We start from the raw sequence: 14,589 nt of genomic DNA, 5'->3' as shown, positions 1-14,589 counted from the left end.
AACAACACAGATGACCTCCCCCACACCCCGCCCCCGCACTCTGCAAAGCTAGTTGAAGGACACCAGTCTGCTAGGCTGAGGACACCGCTGCCCCCAGCTGCCAGCAGACCTGAACCTTACTGAGCTGTGAATGGACTGAAGATCACTGAATTGACAAAGGCTGTGAATATCTCAGAGTTGTGCTGAAATCAACCAATAAAGCATTACCGTTAGGTTCATGTTTGGTATGGAAGTAAAACTCTGATGAAGCAGCTCCAAGAAATCACCAGTGTCCATGTTTTTCCCTCCCTGAAGCCTCTGACCTAAGTCCTGCTTCAGATCCCGATGCAGATAGTGGGAGCATCACCCCAGAGTAAGCTTTTCCCCAGCCTCGGGGAAGATAAAGACTTCTTTCTCTTTTCCCAGAGTTCTCACTTTATTATGCATTTCCAGGAGTCTGTTAGTTACTCACTTTTTATCAATACATCAAATAAAATGACTTCTGAGACAATGGTGAGGACTATACAGCCATATTTGCAGGCACTGATATTTTGATTGGAAACAATCAAATTAAGTACCACTGAAATTTCACATCTTTTTGAAATACTAAAAATACATCTAAAAGGGAAATACTATGATTCAAAGCATATTAGGCAAATACTATAAATAAAATCTTCAATGCTATTGAAAACAGCCAACCTGGGGTGATAAAGTGAATAAAGGATGAGGAGAGGTTCCCAAGAAAGCCAAGGGTCATCTACAGTGGACTGGATCTGCAATCAACAACCTAAGATAGCTGAATCTTTTCTGCAAATGAAGAAACTGAGGTTTAGAAAGATAAAGTGACTGCCTAGTACCATCTATTAACATATCATGCAGCTATCCAACTTCCTCCTAGAGAACAGTCTAAATAGCAGTGGCATTTTCACATTTGCCTTCTTGCCTATTTTTCTTCTCAAGAGAACCTACTATATGACAAGTATTTACCAGGTTTTATATTATTCCTTAGTCCAAATGTATTAAGTAGCCACGTGGATTCCCATTACATAGGTGATCGTGAGCAAAGTAATCTGCTTAAAGTTTCTTAGCTATTAGTGGAGGAGCTGAGTAAGACCCAGGTCTGTTTAACTCCAGTTTGTTACCGATTCCCTAAACTATATTTCCTTCCTAACCAGCAAGTTTGTGGTTAATTGCTTCATGTACAAATTGATCAGGAACATTAGTATATTGCAGTTCATGGGGTTGCAGAGTCGGACATAACTGAACAACAACAATTAGGTTTGAAATCAAACGTTACGGAGCTGTCTCATCTTCAGATAGGGGGAATAAAACTTTTGACTGAACGCACTCAAACTTTCTCCCTGGTTCAATCCACAGGGTACTCCGAAAGCAGAATTTGCTAAGAACTGTAGCATACAGAGCTATCAGTTCTGACTCCTGAATCTGGAAGAGCACAGGGTCTAGTCAATCATTCCACAACTATTTACAGTGGGAAGTTGGTGCCACAGAGAGTTCCCCAGGAGAGGCAGAGACGGATCTGGCCTCTTAACACTACAGCTGGAAGTGATTTGAGGGGTGACTTAGTCATTAGACTTGTTCTCTGGTGGGGCTGTGAGGCAGTCTGGCCGCTTCATTCTGCCGCACTCCCACTCCCGGCGATGTTTTTAATATCTATGCCTAAAGTTAACATGCAGTCCCCAAAGCCATAGTCTTCTGTAAAATGGTCACTCTTCAGAGAACATTCATTTCCTAGTACTTAAGAGAAATATTTACATTCCCAAGGGGGTATAATCAGACATCATCTCCGGAAGCATTTTCACAAGAAGTTCAACACGAGAAACAACACAAATACCCACCAGCAGAGCTGCTACATGAATTGCTATACAGCCATACTATAGAATATTTGGGTAGATCTGTATAGTTACTTGAAAATATTCCCAAAATATACTATTAAGTGAAAATGTAAGTTACCAAAATGCATATGTACCATAGGATCCCCTCTACACAAACCAACAACACAAAAATGAAGCTTGTGTATTTGTGCACAGTTAGTCCTCCATTTCCATGCATTCCACATCTGCAGATTCAATTAACCATGGACCAAAAGTACTAGGAAAAAATTCCAGAAAGTACCAAAAGCAAAACTTGCATTTGCTGTGCACTGGCAACTATTTATACAGCATTTACATTGTATTTACAACTATTTGCAAGCATTCACAAGCACAAGTATTACAAGTAATGCAGATAATTTAAAGTACTTAGGAAGCGATGTGTAGGTTATAGGCAAATATTACATCATCTTATATAAGGGACTTGCACATCTGCAGACTTTGGTACCCATGGGGGTCCTGGATTGGCAGACGCTCTGTCCTCTACCTTCTCTCTCACACAAAGTTGAGTCAGGCACCATGGGAAAGCCTATTTTTCTTGAATAGTTCAGGTAGAACAGGCGTCACATATATAACCAAGTCAAGCCTTACTCAGTAAACAACTCCCAAATCACCATTTAATTGGCCATAAATCGGTAGCTGCTTCAGAGGACACAGCTCATCCACCTCCTCCCCACCCCCCAACAACTAGTTCTTTCAAGAATAGAATTATTTGTACTTTAGGTTGTCCCACTTTGGAGATGAGGATAAGCTCATCTTAGTGGTAGGGGAGACAGTTACATGATTGAAGCAGAAGTATGTCTCATTTCCTCCCTCCTGCCCCACATAAATCTCTGTATTACACTGAGCATCCAAAGAGAATTCTACATGGATATTTAGCATCCACATTTGGGGGATGTCCAGCATCTGCACTCTCTTCCCACATTTGGGAAATGCCCAGAATTCCCCACTACCTGGAAGAAGAGTCCTGCTTCCCATCATAGAAGGTGGGTGTTAAACTAGTGGTAAAGAACCTGCCTGCCAATGCAGGAGATGCAAGAGATGTGGGTTCAGTCCTGGGTTGGGAAGATCCCCTGGAGAAGGGAATAACAACCCACTCCTGGATTCTTGCCCTGGAGAATCCCATGGACAGAGGAGCCTGGTGGGCTACAGTCCATGGGGTCGCAAAGAGTCGGACACAACTGAAACGCACAGATTTTATTATTAAAGTACAGTTAGTTAATAAACTTCACTCCAAATACTGAAACTCTGGACAGTGAGCAGTTTTCCCACAGTTAGTGGGGAAATGTCACCATTTCAATCTTTTAGTTTTATAACCTATGGATTAAAATATAAGGTTGAAGGACTTCGCTGGAGTCTCAGTGGTTAAGATCATAAGCTTCCAATGCAGGGGGCACAGGTTCCATCCTTGGCTGGGGAACTAAGATCCCACAAGCCACATGGTGCAGCCAAAAAACATAAAGTTGAAATCATCAACACATCCTTTACAAAGCAGTAGAAGAGGAGTGGAAATAAGGAGTAGTTCAAATACACAAATATGTATGTGCATCAGCAAGAAATAATTTATGTATATGTTACAATTCTTATTTCTGCACTTGTCAGAAGGCCATATTTCTTTAATGACTTTTCTATTTTACCAATTCCACTTGTGTTTAGCCTAGCTGTTCAGATTCTTTAGTATGTATAGTGACTTCATTAGGTAAGGAATCTGAACCACGAGTATTCTATCTAGATTGGGTTGTCAAAAATCCATTAATTCTTACTGCTTGACTTGGTAGAACAGGAAGTGGTAGATTACCTGGAGTTCTGTCCAAATCCCTCTTTACCATTAAGAGTGTCAAGTATTAAGAGTATTTTTTCTCTTGATAATCAGAATTAGTCAACACCAATATCCCCATGTCTTTTTTGTTCCCATTTGTTAAATGGCAAGAAGAACCTGAAATGATTAGGGGTATCCTCAAGTTTCAATCCAAAGGAGCTATTTTTTTGTGTTCCCTGGTGGAAATATATTTATAGTCAAAGAGAATAAGGCTGTTTAGCCCAGGTAAAAGCCTCTGTCACTGGTGTCATGTTCTCTTTATTCAGGAACCCACTAAGAGTATTAGAAAGATTAGGAAATGTACATTCACAAAGCCAGACATTTTGGCTGATTAGCACTTGAGTGTTTTGGGGAAGAATATTCATATGGAACAAATTCTTACACTCTGGTCCTCTTCAAAATCTGACCTTCATAATTCTCCCTGCAAGCATGTTTGTCATCGGGCCTCCAAATCTTGTTCCATGTTCTGATCTCCCCAAAGAATCATTAAAAATAATCAGTGATTGACTGTAGGGCCTGAAGTAATCTCTCCTTCCAGGCAAAATACTTAAAATATACATTGGGAGGAATTTCACTTTTTCCTATGCTTCAGAGTCACCCTGGTTGGGTCTGTAATTCTATAGAAGCCAGCTTATAAGAGTTCACATATCAGGCAGGGTCTTTTACAATTAAGGTTAAATTTTCTTTTCTCTTCAGTCAACCGGTTACAGAGAAGAGAGAATTGCTGAAGGAGTACAGGTTCCATTTTTGAGATTCTAGGATGAGAGTTACTTTAACTACGTGTGATGTTATTACAGGGCTTCTTCCTCAATGGCACCTGGTCTTCTGTGGACTCAAGATATTCCAGGCCTTTGAAATGATTTAGGTCTGAGAACTGGATGAAGAGCTGGGACTATCACGGCGGTTCAAGTCAGGTCTCCATGCAGCAGATTTTGACGTGTACAAATCCCTTTTTGGTTTGTGTGCTGCTTCATCATACTGGTTCCAGAGACCTCCAGATCACCAAGGTGCTGCTAAGACTGACCGGCTCATTGAATCAAATCGAAACTACGTTCTAGGTCAGACATCTCCAAGCACATTGATGACACATTCCTCATGCTTTTTCGTGGTGTATAGATGTGTAAGACTTCTCCTCCTGGGTTAGAGTCTGTCATAGATCCTCCTTACTATGCTGCTGTGAACCTCCAGCCATTGGCATGCAGGTCAGAGAGCATGATATACACTGATTTTTGCCTTTCAGCATATCATTACTGTTCAGAAAAGGTAGATACAGCTAACAGACAGGGAAACTAGATTCTTGGCTGATAAGGATCAGCAGAGGTTGAGGTAATCCAGGTCTCATGATGCCTCCCTTATTTTCTGTTCCAGGTCATGGATCCTCAGTATTTCTCAATCGATTCTTGAGCTCCTACATTAGTGACCTGACAAAGCCAATAAATCAACAGCTTTGTAATTTTGCAGCTGAGATAAAACCGTATAGGTTTTATTTATTTATTTAACCCCGATGGCCTTAAGAATTGAAGGGGTTTTTTTGCTTTTTTTTTTTTAAGCATGGTCATAGAAAGTCACCATTTTTAAGTCAAAGATAGACAAACATTTAGAAATAAGTCTACCATTCTCTTTCTTCATCTGAGTGGCTGAATAGAACTTTGAAGTCAAACCATGATCCATGGATCAACTGGCCTAGAACTGGGTCAATAACTGAGAGCTTCTCTAATATTTGCCCCCTGCCTTTAGTGGACACCTCATTTTAAATAAATACCAGTGATATTTTAATTAGTTTTCTGGCCACTGAGTGCCATAGCAGGCAGATTCCCATCCCCAAATATGGCTGTATTTTCTCTGCCTTCAGCCCCCACCAGGTCGTATAATCTCAAATTGCCTGATTGTCTTTAAAGCCTATTTACTGCCTACAAGCATCTCTTTATCTGTCCAGTTTCTGTCTCTGGTGGATTCCAGAAAAGAACAGAAAAATGAAATTACGAAGAGACTATTGAACAGCTTTTGACCAACTAAAGACCCAGGCTTAGAAAACCAATAGAAATGAAGGTGAGGAGAGATCAACATTACACTTCCTGCTTCTCAGATTTTCCATCAAGAAAAGACCGATCATTAAGGACACCACTTTTGCCCACCACTGTCACCACTAGCAGCAGATACAAGATGCTATAGCTGTACCCCTGCCTCCAGTGACAATGGACACACACTGCTGTTGTGACTGCTGCTATTTCCTGCCCCCAGAAAGGACTCTCTAGGGTGCCTCCCTCTCTGTATGGCCTTTGAGTCAAGATCTAAGGCTGATGCTTCTGATGGGTAAATCAGTACTCTTTACACTCCCATGCTCAAACTATCAATACAAGGGAAAAGAAAATCCACAGCTGGAATTGCCAGCTTTCATAGAGGTAGGCTGTATTTGCTTCCCACACAGACTTACGAGGTAGGAAAATTTTCAAACACAGGCGTTTAAGGCTTCCCTGGTAGCTCAGTGGTAAAGAACCTGCCTGCCAATGCAGGAGACGTGGGTTTGATCCGTGGTCCCAGAAGATCCCACATGCCTCGGAGCAACTAAGCGTGTGCACAATTACTGAGCCTATGCGCTGCAACTACTGAAGTCTGCGCGCCCTAGAGCCTGTGCTTCACGAGGAGAGAAGCCACCACAATGAGAAGCCCGCACATGGCAACTTGAGCCCCCGCTCATTGCAACTAGAGAAAAACCTGCACAGCAACGAAGTCCCAGCACAGCCAGAAATAAAATAAAATTTTTAAAAAAATTTTAAGTTTAAATGCCAGATAAACAACAACAAAAAAAGACAAATGTCAATTACACAGAGGTGGGGAGGGGCAGTCAATTGATTTCTTGTGTCAGGGAAGCCAAGGATCACATGAATCAGAACTGGAACTGAATCCCATCAATATCCCAGAGCACGAGGCTCTGAACCCCAGCTAACGTTTCCCTCAGGGACAGAAAGAAATAGATGTACAGTTACGGTTATTTTTTAAACAGTAAGTTTTTTTTTTTTTTTCCCCTGTACTGTGGTTATGGTTAAAGTTATATAATTAGAGTTTTCCTGCAGTGTTCATCATTTGATGACAAAACAGGGACATTCTGGCCTTTTGGCTTGGTTTTTATTTCTCGGTCTGCAAGAGGAAAATGGATCTGATTGCAAGTGATTCATCTGGTGTTTCCCTTTCTGTGTCGTTTTGATCTTTGTTCTTCTATACTATATCATTTCTGCAAGTAGGGCCTATTTTTAAAACTCATAGTTTCCACATTTAAAAAAAAAAACTTTACACTATTTCTTTTTTAGTAATGAGAGAAGTCGATTTTCTCCTAAGGAATGTTCAATTATTGTCGCAGTCGAGTCAGAGAACCTGCCTTTCATTTGTCTCCCTGACAAGCATTGCTCTTTATAAAGAAATCATCCTCAGGCCTTTCCTATTTCAGAACAAAGGGCATTCGGGGAGCAGCTTACTTAAAAGATTATTCTTCATTCAGGGAGAATACTCTGTCTTCCTAGTTTTACATTTCTGATATTTCCAGTTCTCCCTTTAGTGCTGGAAGGCTTGTTCTTGCAAATATCTGTGCACACATCCAATTTTCTCATTATAATACTTTGCACTTATATAATGTCCCACATTACCACAATTTCACAGACAAAGAAGCAGACATCCAACAGGATTAAATAACTTGCCTAAGCAAACAATCACCTTGCAAGCTGCAAGGGGCATAATCAAGATTCAAGTGTGGTTTTCTCCACCCCACCTCCCTGCGCTTCCCAGTCTAGGTGGGTCTGACAACAGGGACATGCTCAGTAGATGTTTCCTGGACACAAGAGGAGCTCAATCATTAAATCAAATGCATCAAAACATGTTTCATGTTCTCTGGATAATCTCTGGTTACACAGGTCTGAGCGACTTAAATCCATTGATTAAAATTGCTATTGATACTGCTGCTGCTGCTGCTAAGTCACTTCAGTCATGTCTGACTCTGTGCGACCCCATAGACAGAAGCCCACGAGGCTCCCCGGTCCCTGAGATTCTCCAGGCAAGAACACTGGAGTGGGTTGCCATTTCCTTCTCCAATGCATGAAAATGAAAAGTAAAAGTGAAGTCGCTCAGTCGTTTCCGATTCTTAGCGACCCCATGGCCTGCCGCCCACCAGGCCCTTCCGTCCATGGGATTTTCCAGGCAAGAGCACTGGACTGGGTTGCCATTGCCTTCTCCAGATACTTACTGAGTGCTAGTTAAATATCCAGGTTTCCTGAAAACTGGAATTCACTGGCAGCCCAGGTAATTTTCATCAACCAAAGAAGTTTCAGTCTTTTCAGCTATAGGAAAACAAGAAGCTCTGGGGTCAGAGGGATAGGGTTAGATGTCATGAGAGACTTAGTGCACATCCTGAACCATTTCATCTGGATCTCAAGAAAACATGAAAACATCAGATACCTGGCAAGACTGTCCTTTCCTGTTATTGCAGGAGTCCCTATCTTTGCCGATTTTTAAACAAAACACTGGATGATTTCATTTCCCTTTTCATCTGTGTATGTTGGTGTTCGGGAGACATGACCTAAAGTCACACAAAAGTATTATGCTTCTAGCTCTGTACTGTGTACCTATTGGGCTTTCCTGGTGGCTCGATGGTAAAGAATCTGCCTGCCAATGCAGGAGACCTGGGTTCAATCTCTGTGTTGGGAAGATCCCCTGGAGAAGGGAATGGCAGCCTTCTTCAGTATTCTTTCCTGGAGAATCCCAAGGACAGAGGAGCCTATAGTCCATGGGATCACAAAGAGTCAGACACACCTGAGCAACTAAACAACAACAACATGTACCGATCAAGTCATGTATCAGTGTCTGAGGGCTGCCATAACCAAGTGCCATATACAGGGTATTCTATAAAAACAGAAACGTGTCTCTCTCACAGTTCTGGAGGCGAGAAGGCCAAAGCCAAGGTGTGAGCAGGCCATGCTCTCTCTGGAGGCTCTAGGGAAGGCTCCTTTCTTGTTTCTCATCATTTCTGGTGGCTGCCAGCAATCCTCAGCCTTCCTGGCCTGTAGATGCAGTTCTCCAAGTCTTTGTCTCTATCTTCACCGGGATTTCTCCCCGGTGTATCCCAATATCCCTCTTCCTAGAAGGACACCTCATCTTGACTGTATCTGCAAAGACTATTTCCAGTTAAGGTCATGTTCACAGATTCTGGGTGGACATGAATTTGGGAGTCTGGGACACTGTTCACCCCAGTATGGCAGTTAAGAAATACTAATTGAGGGCCTCCCTGGTGACTCAGTGGTAAAGAATCTGCCTGCTGATGCAGGAGACACAGGCTTGAGCCGTGCTCCAGGTAGAGCAAATAAGCCTGCGAACCATAATCACTGAACCGGCCCTCAAGAGCCTGGGAGCCACAACTACTGAAACTGAGCTCCCTAGAGCCCATGCTCCGCAAAAGAGAACCCAACACAGTGAGAAGCCCGTGCACCGCAACTAGAGAGTACTCCCCACTAAAGAAAAGCCCGAGCCGCACCAAAGACCCAGCACAGCCAAAAATAAATATGTCAAAAAAAAAAAAAAAACCTAATTGAAAAAAGGAAGAACATGTCAAAGTCTTATGTTACGGCCAGTGCTGAGAAAGAAATGCAAGGCCTTTCTGTGTGGAGTGATCTCCCTCTGTCCGAGTTCAAACCAACATTATTCCACTCCAAGCAGAGAATACAAGCAACTCTCCCCATGGGATTCTTTCTGTGGTTTTCCTTCAGAGAGTTATCACATGTTATAGTGAACTGTTTCTCTGACATGGTTAACTAGACACACACTTGCAGTTTTAACAATTTTCCCTGCTCCACCCTTCATATTTCTTCATTCTCATGGAAATGATGCATTTTTTCCAGATAACTAGCTTTCCAGAATCCAGTAAGACTTCTCAACTGCCAAGGATGTGTACTGAGTACTATTGCTGGGGAGCCTCTAACCAGGTCTGTTGCTAGAAGAATTCAACTTACAGGATGAATTCCCCTCTCCATAATCTCCCCCCTCAGACACATGATTTACATGAAATCTGTTTCAAATGAGCTCACAGGCATTGTCAGAGAAAGAAAAAGATGAAAAGCTGTCTGAAGAGGGGTGTGTGTACATGTGTGCGTAAAACCAGTGTGAGGCCAGGTCACGTCCACTCCTGAGATTTGGGCATGTTTAGGCTTATCAGAGTAACTGAGGATCCTCCTGAAAAAGGCAGCCAAGCCCAGTCAGACTGGCTTTAGTTTTGGAGAAAAACGTGATTCAGATTGGAAGATCCACCCACTGCCCAGGTGGTGTTCCTGGTAAAGAACCGTCCTGCCGATTCAGGAAACATAAGAGATGGGGTTTTGATCCCTGGATCAGGAAGATCCCCTGGAGAAGGGTATGGCAACTCACACCAGTATTCTTGCCTGAAGAATCCCATCGACAGAGGAGCCTGGTGGCTACAGTCCATGGGGTTGCAAAGAGTCAGACGCAACTGAGTGACTTAGCACGTATGCACCCACTGCCACTGGGCTGGGCTCTTTTCAGAATCATGTGACGGAGGAGGAGTGTGCTAAAAGAATTAGATTTAAAACATAAACATTTCCTTAAAGTCCCTGTATCATCCTTAAGCAAAGGCTAATTAGTTTAGCCACGAAGTCGTGTGTGACTCTTGGACTCTTGCAACCCCACTGGCTATAGCCTGTCAGGATCCTCTGTCCATTGGATTCTCTAGGCAAGACTACTGGAGTGGGTTGCCATTTCCTTCTCCAGGGGATCTTCCCAACCCAGGGATTGAACCTGGGTCTCCTGCATTGCAGGCAGGTTCTTTACCAACTTAGCTATGAGGGAAGCCCAAAGGCTGACTAATGGGTGCAATTCCAAACATGGTCCGCAGACCAGTGTCAGCTTGTGACAAAGTGAACACACAAACCAGGACTGTTTAGATGCTCCCAGTTGACAGTGCTGCCACATCAAAGCACAAGATCCATGGATTTGTCTCACTGAACACAGGGGAGCCTACAGGTCCTAACGTCATTCACCACTCATTACCAGAAGCACCAATATAAACCACAGGACCTTACGGGAGGCAGAAGGATCCAGGGTTCCCTTGTGGTCTAGAACTCCTTCCAGCCTTCTCCCCTCCTACCTACATACTCTGACTTTGTGTCCTCTGCTTACCTTCTTAGAGTCACAAAATGATTTCTGCAGCTACAGACATAGCCTTAAACCAAAATTCCCAAAAGGGAAGGAATGAAGGAACACAAAGCCTTCTACTTTCTAAGGTCCTCTGTTCTTATTTAGAAGAAAATCCACCCCCATCCCTGGAAGCTCCTAGGAAAACGTTCCCTCGCATTACTCAGCTGAAGAGGAGGCTGGGGTACCAAGTTTCTAGCAAAGAGTAATGAGGGTATCATGACTGTCTTCAGTTCAGTTCAGTTCAGACACTCAGTTGTGTCTGACTCTTTGCGACCCCATGGACTGCACCATGCCCTGTCCATCACAAAATCCCGGAGCCTACTCAAACTCATGCCCATTGAGTCAGTGATGCCATCCACCCATCTCATCCTCTGTCGTCCCCTTCTCTTCCTGCCTTCAATCTTTCCCAACATCAGGGTCTTTTCAAATGAGTCACTTCCTCGCATCAGGTGGCCAAAGTATTGGAGTTTCAGCTTCAACATCAGTCCTTCCAGTGAATACTCAGGACTGATTTCCTTTAGGATGGACTGGTTGGATCTCCCTGCACTCCAAGGGACTCTCAAGAGTCTTCTCCAACACCACAGTTCAAAAGCATCAATTCTTTGGTGCTCAGCTTTCTTTATAGTCCAATTCTCACATCCATACATGACTACTGGAAAAACCATAGCCTTAACTGGATGGACCTTTGTTGGCTGATTATAATACAGCCCCTCAGACTGACGGGGGGTCTGCCCTTCTCAGAGATCAGAGCATTTTCTCCTGCTCCCTGAACTAATTATGTTAGAGAGGAGGAGGAAATGATTGCTGAGTAGACAATAACCAATTTCTGGGACCCTCCATTAATATATGAGCTCCATGTGGGTTAATATGGCTAATCCTCAACAGTCAGCATATTTCTGGTATATACTGGGTTCTCATGACAACCAAATACAAAGACGAAACTAATGTATTCAGCCCATCACCTAAATGCTCGGTCTTTACAATATCACAGGTATTGAGCAGCATTCTCCTCCCCCATCTCCTTGTCCCAGGTCTTAACTACCATAGGCATAAAATTGTTTCACTCAAGTTTTCTGGACGTAGTAATGCAGACTCTGAGTCATGACTCAGAAAGTGCTCCCACTTCCCCTCACTAGAAACACCACCTCATGCAGACTTTCTCAGTGGTCCAGTGGCTAGCACTCTGCGCTCCCAATGCAGGGGTCCAGGTTCGATCCTCAGTCAGAGAACTAAGATTCCACATGCTGTGCAATGTGGCCAAACAATTAAAACAAAAACCATTTCTCTTCAAATTCTAAAACCCTAAAACTGACTTTGCTTCATCAACAATCATTGAAAAATCATAAGTCTTATATCTTGCAATTTCAGCTTTGGCATACAGAATTCTCTAGCCTGGACAAACTAAAAACCAAAGACTTTTCTTGGACCCACACAGGGAGGCCACAGGGCAAACTGATGCTCCGAAATCTGCAGAGTCAGAGAAATCCAGATGGTCACTGCCAAGAATGGCTTACCTGGAGCAGAAGTTCCTGGAGTTCTCACAGCATGTAAACGGAAATCTGGGTGAATTGCTAGAGGCTGAGTGTGTACTAGCTTGAGAATGAGAATTTCCTTGGGATTATGATGGGGAAGGGGAGGGCAGCACACATTTTATTGGCTTTATGTCCATGAATCTCACCAGCTTCTCTGATAAAGATACTCTCCCAGCTCTGGCATGGGAGATGAGAAGTAATGCTCATGAAACTGGCCCAGACCTTTTCTATAACATTCTTCTCTCCAGGGGGAAGGACTCTACCAGAAACTCGTTCTAGATCCAGTGGGGGGAGGGTGTGGTCATTTCTTTGATTCCTGCCCCCATCCAACCTTCTTGTCTTACCTAAGGAGCAAGGCAGGGGAAAGTGTAAAACACCTGTGATCATGGGCTACAGACAAAGGCCCAATGAAACAGACTCAATAGGAAGATTCAAGAATGTCCCTTCTCCCAGATAGACCACCACACAAACAGGGCCCCAGGATAATATGAATGAGTTACAGCTAAAAGGGCTGTAGGACATGGAGAATCCCAAAATCAATAAGGGAGACAGAATCAAGGACGCTAAAAGAACTGGAAGGACCTGGCACCTACAGCAAACAGCAAATACAGCTCAGCTCCCAGAAAGACGAGCAGAAAACCTCACACTCAAGGCCTACTGACCTCAGTTCCTATTACCCAATGCATCGATCATATCCTGATTTCACCAAAAAAACAAGTCTCTCCAAAAGGAAAAGAAAAAATAAAAAGTCTGAAGAGCCAAAGTAAATATCAGAATCAAATTCAGAAATGACAGATATTACAATTGTTCAGTCATTAAAAATAAGTCTAACTAATATGTTAAATTCAAGATGTTTCTTACACAGAAACTCTTAAGAAAGAGCCAAAAGAAAATCCTAGAACCGAAAATACAATAATAGAAACGAAGATTACCTCGGATGAACTCAACCATAGACTTGTCACAGCCAAGGAGTCAATGAGCTTAAAGATAGGTCTGTATTTCCCAAACTGAAAATCAAAAATAAAGGAAAACATTAATAAAAATAATAATGAACAGAACAATTAACACAAGGTGCAACTGTTCATAATGGGAATACCAGATACACAATAAAGAGAAAAAAAAGAGTCAAAAAAATTAAAGAAATAAAAGCTGAGACCTTTAGAAAATTTATGGGATCCACTGAACCACAGATCCAGAAAGCTCAAACTAACCACTAAACAAACAAACCAACCAACCCATAGGCCCACCCCCGTCTAAGAAAAGACCCTAACCAAAAAGCCCATACCTAGATACATCTATTCAAACTGCAGAAAACCAAAGACCAAGAGAAAATCCTGAAAGAGCCCAGGAGGTGTGAAAGTTGGGCAGATCCTCCTGACCTGCAGAGGACAGCCAGTCAGCTGCTCCTGGAAACCAGCAACATCTGTTTTCTCCCTTCACCCCAGGGTGGCCTGCAAGCCCTCAGATGGAGCTAGGCCTGGGCAGGAAGAGTGGGGTTTCCTGGACCGCCAAGAGGGCTGGACTGGGGCTGTAGAGGCTGAGTGGCCTGGGGTGCAAGGGAGGGCCGTGACTGAGGCCCTGGGGTGCCGCAGAGAGAGGATGGACTAGACTTCCCCAACAGGCCACAGCCCTCAGGCCCAAGGGGCTGCCTCCACCACCTCTCTCCCCAGAAGAGGCCTCACCTCAGGGGACTTCAGGCTTCCACGAGGGCCTGCTGGGAAGCCCTGTGACAAGAAACACCGGGGTGCTCTGGGTGCTGGAAGGGCCTAGGCCCGGACTTTCTGTTCACAAGGATTCCTGCCCACGCCATCCATCAAGTAGACTCCAAACCTATTCAACAGGGCGACGTCTACCCCTCCCCATGGCCTTCACCTCAGGGGCAGGCCAGGTGTCAGGGAATGCCTCTGGACCAAAGCCCACGCCACCCAGGCAGGATGATCCGAGACCAGCAGGAGCCGCCCGCTGAGCCCGCGTGGCAAATTCGGAGCCTTCCGCCGTTTAGTGGGAAACCCCAGGGCCTCAGCTGGTTGTTCCTCCAGAACCTGCTAGGTGGCCTGGGTTCATCCCAGGAGACCTGTATCCAGTGAATTGTTCTTCAGAAGTGAAAGAGAAATGAAGACTTTGTCAGCCATACAAAGCGCTGAAGGAGTTCATGAACAGCAGAGCTTCCTTGAGAGGA

The 14,589-nt window shown here is 43.8% G+C and overlaps 1 long non-coding RNA gene across 2 annotated transcripts in view; it reads right to left on the bottom strand.

Moving 5' to 3' along the window:
* Nucleotides 1-14,589, bottom strand: part of LOC122686605 — a 348,073-nt gene that overhangs the window by 307,607 nt on the left and 25,877 nt on the right. Inside the window, exon 1 of one of the 2 annotated variants that reach the window (XR_006338851.1) lies at nucleotides 13,343-13,417. The exons of the other annotated variant lie outside the window; for it this stretch is intronic. This is a non-coding gene — a long non-coding RNA (uncharacterized LOC122686605). Of the gene's footprint in view, nucleotides 1-13,342; nucleotides 13,418-14,589 lie in introns of those variants that run through there. 2 annotated transcript variants of the gene reach the window in all.

The sequence above is a fragment of the Cervus elaphus genome, chromosome 30 (genome assembly GCF_910594005.1).
Source record: "Cervus elaphus chromosome 30, mCerEla1.1, whole genome shotgun sequence".
NCBI classification, from domain to species: Eukaryota; Metazoa; Chordata; class Mammalia; order Artiodactyla; family Cervidae; genus Cervus; species Cervus elaphus.
The sequence above is the reverse complement of the archived record's forward strand: the minus strand, read 5'-3'. Positions and strand labels throughout refer to the sequence as shown.